We start from the raw sequence: 14,055 nt of genomic DNA, 5'->3' as shown, positions 1-14,055 counted from the left end.
TTAAGGTATCCATAACCATCCAAAACACAAATTTTTAACTAACATGCAAGAAGCATAAACCATGCTCATGAATGCTTCATGGCCGAATACATCACAATCATGCCCCTTTCAACTTCGGTCATGGTTAAACAAAAAGAAAACTCAATGTCTTACTCAAGATTGCTACAAAGAAATTTCAAGAGTAGACAATCCATCATTGCATGCATCATTAGCAAGCTCCACATTTAGCATGCAATGGCTTTAACACAATAACAACTTTGGCCAAATACCATTTCCATGGCATAACAAGGATTTGAACCATGGCTAACATGAACATCAAGTTAGCAACTAAAACATGCATGAAACTCATAACACAACCTCATACATACCTTAATCTTGATGCAAATTTAGCCAAATCTCCTTCTAGATCTCTTCTAAACAAAGAAAATGAAGCAAAAATCTCTTCTTCCTCTTAGAATTTTCGGCCAAAAGAAGGAGGGAAAAGATGAACAATCTTTTTTGTTTTTCTTTCTTAGTTACACGGCAATGGGGGGGAAAAGGAGCCTTCACACACACATTTTTTTTTTTATTCCATACTCCTTATTCTATTCATTCAAACATAACCCACTTACCAAACATGTTTCATGACATGATTTTTGCCCATAATTCCTTGTCATGGCCGGCCACTAGCTATAAAAAGGGGAATTTGACATGCAAGTCCATTGTTTTGCATGCATGCTTTAATTAGTCATCACACATTTCCCCATCATACTTTCAAAGTTTACTACTAGGTCCTTTCTAGTGAAATTCACATTTATAACTCTAAATCAAAGCATCAAAAATGTCACACATGAGTTAACACACATTATAGGCAATAAAATAAATATTAAATTATTTTTATGCCTCGGTTTTGTGGTCCCGAAACCACATTCCGACTAGGGTCGTTTTAAGGCTGTCACAACTCTCCCCCACTTAAGAAATTTTCTTCCCCGAAAATCTTACCGGTAAATAGGGTTGGGTATCGCTCTTTCATAGAGTTCTCGGTTTCCCAAGTAGCTTCTTCTATCCGTGTTTGAGCCATAACACTTTCACCAATGAACCCGCTTGTTTCGCAACTCTTTCACTTCACGTGCGGGATACGAATCGGTTCTTCCTCATAACTCATATTGGCTTGAATTTCAACCTCGATGGACTAATCACGTGCGATGGATCGGATCTATAGCGTCGAAGCATCGAAACATGAAAGACATCGTGAATCTTTTCGAGTTCGAGGGGCAAAATCGACGATATGCCACTGGACCGACTTCGCCGGATATCTCATATGGCCCAATGAACCTCGGGCTCAACTTGCCCTTACGGCCGAATCGAGTATCTTTTCCAAGGTGAAACCTTGAGAAACACTTTATCTCCCACGATACTCGATGTCCTTACGCTTCAGATCCGCGTCGACTTCGACGATCGGAGGCTATCTTGACTTTCACGGATTACTTTCACTTTCTGCTCAAAGATCTCTAATCAAATCCACCGAAAATTTTGCTTTCACCGAGCTCAGTCCAAAACAATGGTGTACGGCATTTACGACCGTACAAAGCCTCGTAGGGTGCCATCTTAATACTTGATTGAAAGCTGTTGTTGTAAGCAAATTCAATCAACGGCAAATACCGTTCCCATGAACCACTGAACTCGAGGATGCAACATCTCAACATATCCTCAAGTATCTGAATTATCCGCTTGGATTGACCATCGGTTTGGGGGTGAAAGGCGGTGCTGAAATGCAACTTGGTACCCAAAGCTTCTTGCAACTTCTTCCAAAATCGCGAGGTAAATCTCGGATCTCTATCCGACACGATAGAATTAGGCACCCCGTGTAATCTCACAATCTGAGAAACGTACAATTCGGCTAATTTGTCCATTGAAAAATCCGTATGTACGGGGACAAAGTGAGCCGACTTAGTCAGTCTATCTACCACGACCCAAATCGCATCCTTCTTACTTGCTGACAATGGCAGTCCGGATACAAAGTCCATTGTGACTCGATCCCATTTCCACTTGGCTATCGTGATCGGCTGAAGTAATCCTGAAGGCACTTGATGTTCCGCTTTCACTTGTTGACATATTAAACATCTCGAAACAAAGTCGGAGATGTCTCGTTTCATACCATGCCACCAAAACCGACGTTTCAAATCGTTGTACATCTTCGTACTCCCCGGGTGGATTGCCATTCGGCTACAATGGGCTTCGTTCAGAATTATCGAAATAAGTTCAATTCCTTGGAACACACAGACGACTTCGAACCTCAAACAATCATCATCATCGATCTGAAACTCGATTCCTTGTTCAAACACACTCGCCCGTTTTGCAACCAACTCATCGTCGACCTTCCGAGCTTCACAAATTTGATGTATCAATAATGGTTTGGCTTTCAATTCAGCTACTAACACGTTGTCGGATCGAGCAGACAAGTGCACATTCATCGCTCGTAAGCGAATAATGACTTACGACTCAAGGCATCCGCAACCACATTCGCCTTTCCCGTGATAGTCAATGACCAGCTCATAATCCTTTAACACTCGAGCCAACGTCTTTGTCGCAGATTTAAGTCTCTTTGGGTCATCAAATATTTGAGACTTTTGTGATCCGAGTACACATGGCACCTCTCACCAAATAAGTAATGTCGCCAAATCTTTAAAGGCGAATACGATGGCGACCAATTCGAGATCATGGGTCGGATAATTTTTCTCATGTGGCTTTAATTGCCTCGACGCATAGGCCACAACTCGACCTTCTTGCATCAATACACAACCTAACCCAAGTAGGGTGGCGTCACTATAGATGACAAACTCTTTGCCAGATTCGAGTTGCACTAGAATTGGGGCTTCAGTCAAATAAGTTTTCAGTTGATCGAAACTTTTCTGACATTTCTCCGTCCATTCGAACTTAACATCCTTTTGGAGTAGCTTCGTCATTGGCGTGGCTATCATTGAGAAACCTTTTACAAATCGTCGGTAATAACCGGCAAGCCCCAAAAAGCTCCGAACCTCGGTAATATTTCTCGGAGGCTTCCAATTAAGTATGGCTGAAATTTTGTTCGGGTCGACTCGAATACCCGATGCAAATATCACATGCCCCAAGAAGCTAACCTCTCTTAACCAGAACTCACACTTGCTGAACTTAGCATATAATTGCTTATCCCGTAAAATTTGCAAGACTAACCTCGGTGTTCAAGATGTTCGGTCTCATTTCTTGAATAGACCAAGATGTCATCAATGAACACGACTACGAACCGATCCAAATATGGTCGAAGATCCGATTCATTAAATCCATAAATACCGCAAGGGCATTAGTAAGCCCAAGCGGCATCACTAGGAACTCGTAGTGACCATATCTCGCTCAAGGCGCCTTGGGTACGTCAGAATCTCGAATTCGTAATTGATAATAGCCCGATCTCAAATCTATTTTCGAGAACACTTGAAGCTCCGTCGCTTGATCGAACAAATCATCGATGCGTGGTAACGGATATTTGTTCTTTATCGTCACTTTATTAAGTCGACGATAGTCGATGCACACCTCATGGTTCCATCCTTCTTTTCACAAACAACACCGGCGCACCCAAAGGCGAGAAACTTCGGCGAGCAAAACCTCTATCCACCAATTCTTGCAACCGAGCTTTCAACTCCTTTAATTCGTTGGTGCCATACGATACGGAGCTATCGAAATTGGAGTGGTACCGGTACCAATTCGATGCCAAATTCTATTTCCGAGCAGTGGTAAACCCGGCAATTCTTCAGGGAAAACATCCGGGTATTCACAAACCACTGGCACAGATTCGGGTTTCTTTTCTAACTCCTTGTCATCGAGCACATATGCAAGGTACGCTTCGCACCCTTTTCTTACATATTTCTGGGCCAACATTGCTGATATTACAGCTGGCAACCCCTTTAAGTCTGTAGACTCAACCCGAATTATCTCGTTATTCGCGCACCTCAGATCGATAGTCTTGCTTTTGCAATTTACAACCGCATCGTGCATGGTCAACCAATCCAAACCAAGAATAACGTCGAATTCGTCGAACGACAAAAGCATCAAGTCCGCCGAAAAGCAAGAACCTCGGAACACTAGGGGACTTTTCTTGCACACTTTGTTGACAAGCACGTAATGACCCAAGGGGGTTGACACCCGAATTACAAACTCAGTAGACTCAATAGGCAAAGTCTTACTGGATGCTAAGGTTTCACATATATAAGAATGAGTAGAACCAGGGTCAATCAAAGCAATCACATTAGTATCGAAAAGAGTGAAAGTACGGTAATAACATCCGGTGAGGCGACATCCTCGCGTCTGCGTATGGCATAAGTCCTAGCAGAGAGCACGAGCCTCGGGTCTTGTTGTAGCATCTCGACCCTCTCGACCGCCACTAGCATTGCCCGCATTTGGATGGCCTACCTCGGCGATGGTAGCACCCGGGTTTCCACTTTGACTTACATTTTGTTCAAACAACCTCCTGGCGGTCCTTGACAAAGTGGTCGGCCGATCCACAATTATAGCAGAGCGATCACGGAACCTCACACTCCCGAATGCCATTTACCACAATGCGAACACTCCGCTCTCTCTCGCGATCATTTCCACCATCGGCGATCGAAGTGACTCGTGTGATTCTGAAGTCGACCGCGATCTCGTCTAGAAAGCCCGGCGCCTCTAGACCGGCTCACATCATCTCAAAATCTCTTCGATGATGTTGAAGAGACTTTCCGAGACCTTTTCAAATTCTCCGGTTCCCACATCAACTTTTGTTTCTCCTTTCTAAGCTCTTCGGCTTTACAAGCTCGCTCAACAAGTACTACGAACTCTCGTATTTCGAGAATGCCAACGAACATCCTTATATCATCATTCAGCCCATCCTCGAAGCGTTTACACATAATAGATTCGGACGAAATGCATTCTCGGCGTCTGGCTAAGCCTCACAAATGTTCGTTCGTGATCGATGAATCGACATAGAGCCTTGCTTAAGGTCAAGAAATTCCCTTCGCTTTTGGTCGATGAATCTCTGACTGATATACTTCTTTCGGAACTCGGTTTGAAAGAACTCCCAAGTCACTTGCTCTCTAGGCACCACAGAAGTCAGAGTACTCCACCAATAGTAGGCGGAATCGCGTAGCAAGGAGATGGTACACTTTAAGCACTCATCGGGTGTACAAGATAGCTCATCGAGCACCCGGATAGTGTTGTCCAACCAAAATTCAGCTTGCTCGGCATCGTCATCATCCGTAGCTTTAAATTCAGTGGCCCCATGTTTTCGAATCCTGTCGACTGGGGGCTTACTTGACCTTATTTGGTCAGTTACCGGAGGTATTGTAGGTGCGGGGGTTGCATTTGTCGGGAATGGAGGTTGTGGAACAGTCGTGTTAGTTCGAATGTATTGGTTAAACCAATCATTCATCACACTATAAAAGGCTTGCCTAGCCTCATCATTCGGATTGCTGGCCATAGGTTGAGAGTCCGCCGCTGTCCCTTCTTGCGGGAGCAAGCGCCACACTCTCCACATCATCAGCTATTGCTCGGTTGGGATCGGGATCCATTGCTATAAACAAACACAAAGTCAAATTGTCAGAAATCACCACACTATCGATTCATCATTTAATGGCATGTATAGCTAGACCCCATACATATCACGGTAGTCCTAGAATCGACTAAACCGTAGCTCTGATACCAATAAAATTGTAACACCCCAAACCCGAGACCGTTGCCGGTGTCGGACACGAGGGGTTAACAAGCCAAAACCACTTATGGCACCGACCAATTTGACATTCCAGGCAAGCTGGAAAACTGCGTTGCTGTCGCCTTAAAAAGTATATCTCGAGTTTCACAACTCAGAAACTGATTTCGTAAATTTTCCCTGAATTTAGACTCATATATACATCCATGGATTTATTTCTAGAATTTTTGGTCGGGCCAATTGGTACAGTTTATTAGTTAAAGTCACCCATGTTACAGGGGTCGACTACACTGACCTTCACGCGTTACAACTTGAATATCTCTCTGTACAGGGTTTCAATACTGATGCCGTTTGTTTATAATGAAACTAGACTCAAAAAGGAATCTGTACATATTAGGCATAACTTCTAATTCATTCTGGATAATTTATGGTAAATTTTCAAAGTCGCGACAGGGGACCCAGAAACCGTTCTGGCCCTGCCTCACGATAACTTTAATATCTCTTAACACGTAACTCCTATGACCATTTCGTTTCTTCCATATGAAAGTAGACTCACCAAGGTTCATTTACATAATTCTTTCACTATTTAATACCATCCCAACAATTTTTGGTGATTTTTCACATTCCCGTCACTGCAGCTGGCAGCACCTGTTTTTAAGGTTGGTCTTACCTATTTTGTAGTCTCCATGAACCAACTAGTCTTGCCATACATAGGTTCACCTATGACCATTTTAGCCATTCCAATGGCTGATCATGTGACCAACACTCCCATTTCCAATCCATAATCACATCATGAAACCATATATATATATACAAATCACAAATGGTCTAAGTTCAGTACTTTACTTCTACGAGCCATTTTAGCATGGCCGTACACATGTACATCACAACACATTTGAACCAACAAGGGTAGTCCTATACATGCCATTTCAAAGTTCAACAAAAATTATACCAAAATGGAGGCTTTGATAGTGTAGATGACTTCGACTTCAATGATCCCGTATCCGATCGGTAACGAACAAAATCTATAGAACAGAGAGCCAAAGCAACGGGGTAAGCATTTTTATGCTTAGTAAGTCTCAAGCAATAAAATCAGCTTTAACTAAAGCATTACATTCACATATCCAAATGAATCATTTCATTAATACACATTCACATAATCATACTTACTTCACACTTTATCATTGTATACTTTCACAAGATATCAACCAATTCAATAGCTGAAAATTCGTTAGTCGATTGAACGAATGTTACTCAAACATATCGACTTTTCCAATGCACATATAAACATACCTTATCCTTTGGGATTTTCGAGCGTACTAATTAAATTTATTACAGCAACCAACGCTCACCTTCAGCCCAAGCTTCTTGAATACAACCGGATATAACCACATGCACGAATGCCTTGGTCTTAGCCCTGATAGAACGACTTGCACAAATGCCTTCGGTATTAGCCCGATTTAACAACTTGCACGAATGCCTTGGTCTTAGCCGGATGTAGCCACTAGCACAATTTCCTTGGTCTTAACCGGATATAATTACTAGCATGAATGTCTTGGGACTTAGCCGGATATCATTCAATTGCTCATGCACACATACATCAATAATCATTACACATCCATGTTTCATTTTAGTTACTAAGGCTCAAACACAAATATATCACTAGCATAATCGCCTTCGGACTTAGCCCGGTATCATTCAAATACTCATACACACATAAATCAATAATCATTACACATCCATATTTCATTTCACATAATTGAGTAGGGTCATTTCTTGAGGACTTACCTCGGATGTTGTCGAACGGCTTCAACGGCTATTCGATCACTTTTTCCTTCCCCTTATCCAATTGTGGCCCTCTAAGCTCTCGAGCTTTATGTTAACAAGTAAATTGATTTAGTCGTTTGAATATCAAAGGGGAATCCAAGGTACTTAGCCCTTATAAGGCCGCACACAATTATATTCACACACTTGAGCTCATTAATTATAGCATAGCATCAAGCACTCATATGGCCGATTATACTTAGTCATACTTGCACCAAATCAACAATAATTTCATGGGTTTTTCATACTATACATGCACTAGGCGAATGTACATGCAAATTTCACAACCATTCTTCAACAAATTTCTCCTTTAAAGAAACATATTTATCACTTTCTTCATAACCAAAACATCATGTGCAAACATATATACACATATAGGTGTAAGGCGAATTTTAAGGTATCCATAACCATCCAAAACACAAATTTTAACTAACATGCAAGAAGCATAAACCATGCTCATGAATGCTTCATGGCGAATACATCACAATTATGCCCCTTTCAACTTTGGTCATGGTTAAACAAAAAGAAAACTCAATGTCTTACTCAAGATTGCTACAAAGAAATTTCAAGAGTAGACAATCCATCAATGCATGCATCATTAGCAAGCTTCACATTTAGCATGCAATGGCTTTAACACAATAACAACTTTGGCCAAATACCATTTCCATGGCATAACAAGGATTTGAACCATGGCTAACATGAACATCAAGTTAGCAACTAAAACATGCATGAAACTCATAACACAACCTCATACATACCTTAATCTTGATGCAAATTTAGCCAAATCTCCTTCTAGATCTCTTCTAAACAAAGAAAATGAAGCAAAAATCTCTTCTTCCTCTTAGAATTTTCGGCCAAAAGAAGGAGGGAAAAGATGAACAATTTTTTTTGTTTTTCTTTCTTAGTTACTCGGCAATGGGGGGGAAAAGGAGCCTTCACACACACATTTTTTTTTATTCCATACTCCTTATTCTATTCATTCAAACATAACCCACTTACCAAACATGTTTCATGACATGATTTTTGCCCATAATTCCTTGTCATGGCCGCCACTAGCTATAAAAGGGAATTTGACATGCAAGTCCATTGTTTTGCATGCATGCTTTAATTAGTCATCACACATTTCCCCATCATACTTTCAAAGTTTACTACTAGGTCCTTTCTAGTGAAATTCACATTTATAACTCTAAATCAAAGCATCAAAAATGTCACACATGAGTTAACACACATTATAGGCAATAAAATAAATATTAAATTATTTTTATGCCTCGGTTTTGTGGTCCCGAAACCACATTCCGACTAGGGTCATTTTAAGGCTGTCACAGTATGTGGGTGCGAGTTATGTGGATGCTAGAAGGAAGGAGTTCCTGAACTTGACCTAGGGGAACAAATCTGTGGCGGAGTATGAGGCGGAATTTCTACGCCTTAGTAGGTATGCAAGAGTTATGGTGGCAACGGACTATGAGTGTTGTGTTAGGTTTGAGGATGGTCTTAGAGATAGCCTCAGAGTATTGATAGCTCCACAAAATGAGTGAGTTTTCTCAGATTTAATAGAGAAAGCAAAGATAGCAGAGGGGGTGAAGTACTTTGAGCGCCTAAATCGAGAAAAAGAAAGGGGTAAGAATAAAAGGGAGGCTAAGACTTCTGGTGTTGGATAGAGGCCTAGGGCTAGGGCTAGAGTTAATGGGCCAGTTAGAGCAGGGCCCCCTACTGTTAATCTAGGGGTGCCACCTTGTGCTGATTGTGGGAAGGGTCATGTGGGTGAGTATTGGAAAAGGACGGGAGCTTGTCTATCTTATGGATCTATGGAGCATAGGATCAAGAGTTGCCTTAGAATGCCAGGTCAGGTGCCAGGCGTGGGCCGAGGTAGTATTTAGCCACCAAGGGGTGGTCAGCTGCCGCCAAGGGGCCGTGGGCAGGCCAGGGTTAAGTCGACGCGTTGAAGGATTATTGGAGGATTATGATTACGATTGAATACCACCCTGGCAAAGAAAATGTGATAGCCGACAAGTTGAGTCGTAGGGTTAAGTCAGACTTGAGGGCTATGCTTGTGACAGCCCAAAATTGACCCTAGTCGGAATGTGGTTTCGGGACCACAAAACCGAGGCATAAAAATAATTAAAAATTTATTTTGATGCCTATAATATGTGTGTGCTCATGTATGACATTTTATGATGATTGATTTAGTGTTATAAAGGTGAATTCCACTAGAAAGGACTTAGTAGTGAACTTTGAAAGTACGATAGGAAATGTGTGATGACTAAGTAGAGCATGCATGCAAAATAATGGACTTGCATGTCAAATTCCCGTTTACAAGTGATGGCCGGCCATGACAAAGAGATATGGGCTAAACATGTCATGAAACATGTTTTGTTGGGCATTAGGGAGAAATAATAAACAAATAAGCATGGGTAAGAAAAGAATGAAAAAAAAAATGTGTGTGAGAGTAGCATTCCCCCATTGCAGTGCAACCAAGAAGAGAAAACAAAAAAATTGTTCATCCTTGTTCTCTCCTTTTGGCCAAAAATACTAAGAGGAAGAGGGATTTTGCTTCATTTCCTTTGTTTAGAAGAGATCTAGAAGGTGATTTGGCTAAATTTGCATCAAGAGTAAGGTATGTATGAGGTTGTGTTGGGAGTTTCATGCATGTTTTGGTTGCTAATTTGATGTGCATGTTAGCCATGGCTCAAATCTTTGTTATGCCATGGAAATGGCATTTGGCCAAAGTTGTTATGGTGATAAAGCCATTGCATGCTAAGTGTGAAACTTGATGATGATGCATGCAATGATGGATTGTCTACTCATGAGTAAGATTTTGAGCTTTCTTTTGTTTTATCATGATTGAAGTTGAAAAGAAGCATGATTGTCATATTCGCCATGATGCATTCTTGAGCATGATTCATGCTTCTTGCATGTTAGTTAAAATTTGTGTTTTGGATGGCTATGGACACCTTGAAATTGCCATGCTCATATATGCATATTTATGATTGCACATTATGTTTTGGTTATGAACTAAGTGATGAATATATTGGTTTAAAGAAGAAGATGTGGAAGAATGCTTGTGAAATTGCAAGCACAATTCGGCCTAGCACACATGTAGGTGCTTGATGCTATATTATAAGTTTTGGGCCACAATGTGCAAAGCATTAATTAGTAAATTGCATGCTGTTTTTGTGAGGTATTAAGTGCAAAATTGACCTCAACATGTACATGAATATTCGGCCTTGGGTAGCCTATTGAAGGCCTTAGCATTTCCTTGATGCTCGAATAAATTGTATTGAATTGCTTGATGTAGTATAAAATGTGCATGACCATTGTGTATTCAAGCTAAAGGGTGGCCATATGACCATTTAAACTCCTTGTCATATTCGGCCAAAACTAGCACAATGAGGTTTTAATAAATTGAATTTGTTTGAATTAGCTCAAGAGCTTAGAAGACCACAATTGGACAAGGGAAGGAAAAGGTGATCGAATAGCCAAAAAGCCGTTCGACAACATCCGAGGTAAGTCCTCAAGAAGTGACCGTACTTGAATTGTGTGAAATAAAGTATGGATGTGTATTGATTATTGATTGTGTATGCATGAGTATTTGAATTCTACCCGGCCAAGTCCCAAGGCGAATATGCTTGTGACTATAATTGCGTTTGAGCCTTAGTAACGAAAATGAATTATGTATGTCCAATGATAATTGATGTATGTGTTCATGGGAAATTGAATGATATCCGGGCTAAATCCGAAGACAATTATGCTGAAATTATATCCGGGTTAAGACCAAGGCAATTGCGCTTAGTGGCTACATCCGGGCTAAGACCAAAGGCATTCGTGCGAGACATTTTATCCGGCTAAGACCGAAGGCATTTGTGCACGTGATTATATCCGGTTATATTCGAAGAATCTTGGGCTGGAGGTGAGTGTTGGTTGCTGTAATGAATTCAATTAGCACACTCGAAAAGCCCAAAGGATAAGGTACGTTATATGTGCATTGGAAAGTCGACATGTTTGAGCAACATTCGCTCAATCGACTAATGAATTTCAGTTATTGAATTGATTGATACTTTGTGAAATTATATAATGATGAAGTGTGAAGTAGGAATGTGTACAAATGAAATGATGCATTTGGCTATGTGAATGTATTGCTGTAATTAGAGTTGATTATATTCCTTGAGACTTACTAAGCATAAAAATGCTTACCCGCTGCTTTGGCTCTCGGTTTTCTAGATTTCGCCGAGGCAATCGGATTTGGGATCGTTGAAGTCAAGTCATCCACACTATCAAGCCTCCATTTTGGTATAAATTTTGGTTGAACTTGAGATGGCATGTATAGGACTACCCTTGTTTGTTAAATATGTTGTAATGTAAGTATGTACGGCCATGCGAAAATGGCTCGAAAAGGAAAGCATGAACTTAGACTAATTGTGGGTTGTATGTATATATTTGGTGTCATGATGTGGCTATGGCTTGAAATGGGAATGTTGGTCATATGATCAGCCATTGGCATGGTTAAAATGATCATATATGAACCTATGTATGGCAAGACTAGTTGAATCATGGAGACTACCAAATAGGTAAGTCCTACCTTAAAACAGATGCTGCCAGCTGCAGTGGCGTGAATGTGAAAAATCACCAAAATTCATAGGAATGGAATTAAATAGTTAATAAGCTATGTAAATGAACCTTGATGAGTCTATTTTCATATGGAAGAAACGAAATGGTCATAGGAGTTACAGGTTAAGAGATATTAAAGCTATTGTGAGACAGGGCCAGAATGGTTTCTGGGTTCCCTGTCGCAACTTTAAAAATTCACTATAAATTATCCAAAAATAATTAGGAGACATACCTTATATTTACAGATTCCATTTTGAGTCTAGTTTCATTAGAAACAAACGACACCAGCATTAAAGCCCTGTACAGAGAGATATTCAAGTTATACCGCGCGAAGGTCAGAGCAGTCGATCCCTGTAACATGGGTAACTTTAACTAATAAACTGTACCAATTGGCCCGACCAAAAATCCTAGAAATAAAACCATGGATGTATATATGAGTCTAAATTCAGGGAAAATTTACGAAACCAGTTTCTGAGTTTTGAAACTCGAGATATGATTTTAAGGCGACAGTGACGCAGTTTTCCAGCCTGACTGGAAATGTCAAATTGGTGGGCAAAAACATGTGAACTTGGCTTGTTAACCCTCGGGTCCGACACGGCGATGGTCTCGGTTTGGGGTGTTACAATTTTATTGGTATCAGAGCCACGGTTTAGTTGATTCTAGGACTACCGTGATGTGTTTGGGGTCTAGCTATACATGCCATTAAATGATGAATCGATAGTGTGATGATTCTGACAATTCGACTTTGTGTTTGTTGTAGCAATGGATCCCGATCCCAACCGAGCGATAGCTGATGATGTGGAGAGTGTGGCGCCTGCCCCGCGCAAGGGGACAGCGCGGACTCTCAACCTATGGCCAGCAATCCTAATGACGAGGCTAGGCAAGCCTTTTATAGTGTGATGAACGAATGGTTTAATCAATACATTCGAACCAACACGGCTGTTCCACAACCTCCATTCCCGACAAATGCAACCCCAAGACCTACAATACCTCCGTGATGACCAAATAAGGTCAAGTAAGCCCCAATCGATAGGATTCAAAACATGGGGCCACTGAATTTAAGGCTACGGATGATGATGATGCCGAAGCTGAATTTTGGTTAGATAACACTATCCGGTGCTTGATGAGCTATCCTGTACACCGATGAGTGCTTAAAGTGTACCATCTCCTTGCTACGCGAGTCCGCCTACTATTGGTGGAGTACTCGACTTGTGGTGCCTAGAGAGCAAGTGACTTGGGAATTCTTTCAAACCGAGTTCAAAAAAAGTATATCACCAAAGATTCATCGACCAAAAGCGGAGGGAATTTCTTGATCTTAAGCAAGGTTCTATGTCCGCTATCGACTACGAACGAAAGTTTGTGAGGCTTAGCCGACGCTGCGAGAATGCATTTCGTCCGGGCTATTATGTAAACGCTTCGAGGATGGGCTGAATGATGATATAAGGATGTTTGTTGGCATTCTCGAGATACGAGAGTTCGTAGTACTTGTTGAGCGAGCTTGTAAAGTCAAGAGCTTAGAAAGGAGAAACAAAAAGCTGATGTGGGGATTGGAGAATTCGAAGAGGTCCTCGGAAAGTCTCTTCAACAAGCATCAAGAGATTTCGAGATGATGCGAGCCGGTCTAGAGGCGTTTGGGCTTTTCTAGACGAGGACGCGATCGACCCCTGTGACCACACGAGTCACTTCGATCGCTGATGGTGGAAATGATCGCCGAGAGGGCGGAGTGTCCACATTGTGGCAAATGGCATTCGGGAGCTGTTGGTTTCGTGATCGCTCTGCTATAAGTGTGGATCGGCCGACCACTTTATGAAGGATTGCCCGAGGATGCATGAATGAATGTAAGTCGAGTGCAAACCCGGTGCTACCATCGCCGAGGTAGGCCACCTAGAAATATGGGCAATGTCGATGGCGGTCGAGAGGATCTAGAGATGCTA

This window comes from Gossypium arboreum, chromosome 7 (genome assembly GCF_025698485.1).
Source record: "Gossypium arboreum isolate Shixiya-1 chromosome 7, ASM2569848v2, whole genome shotgun sequence".
Lineage (NCBI taxonomy): Eukaryota > Viridiplantae > Streptophyta > Magnoliopsida > Malvales > Malvaceae > Gossypium > Gossypium arboreum.
The sequence above is the reverse complement of the archived record's forward strand: the minus strand, read 5'-3'. Positions refer to the sequence as shown.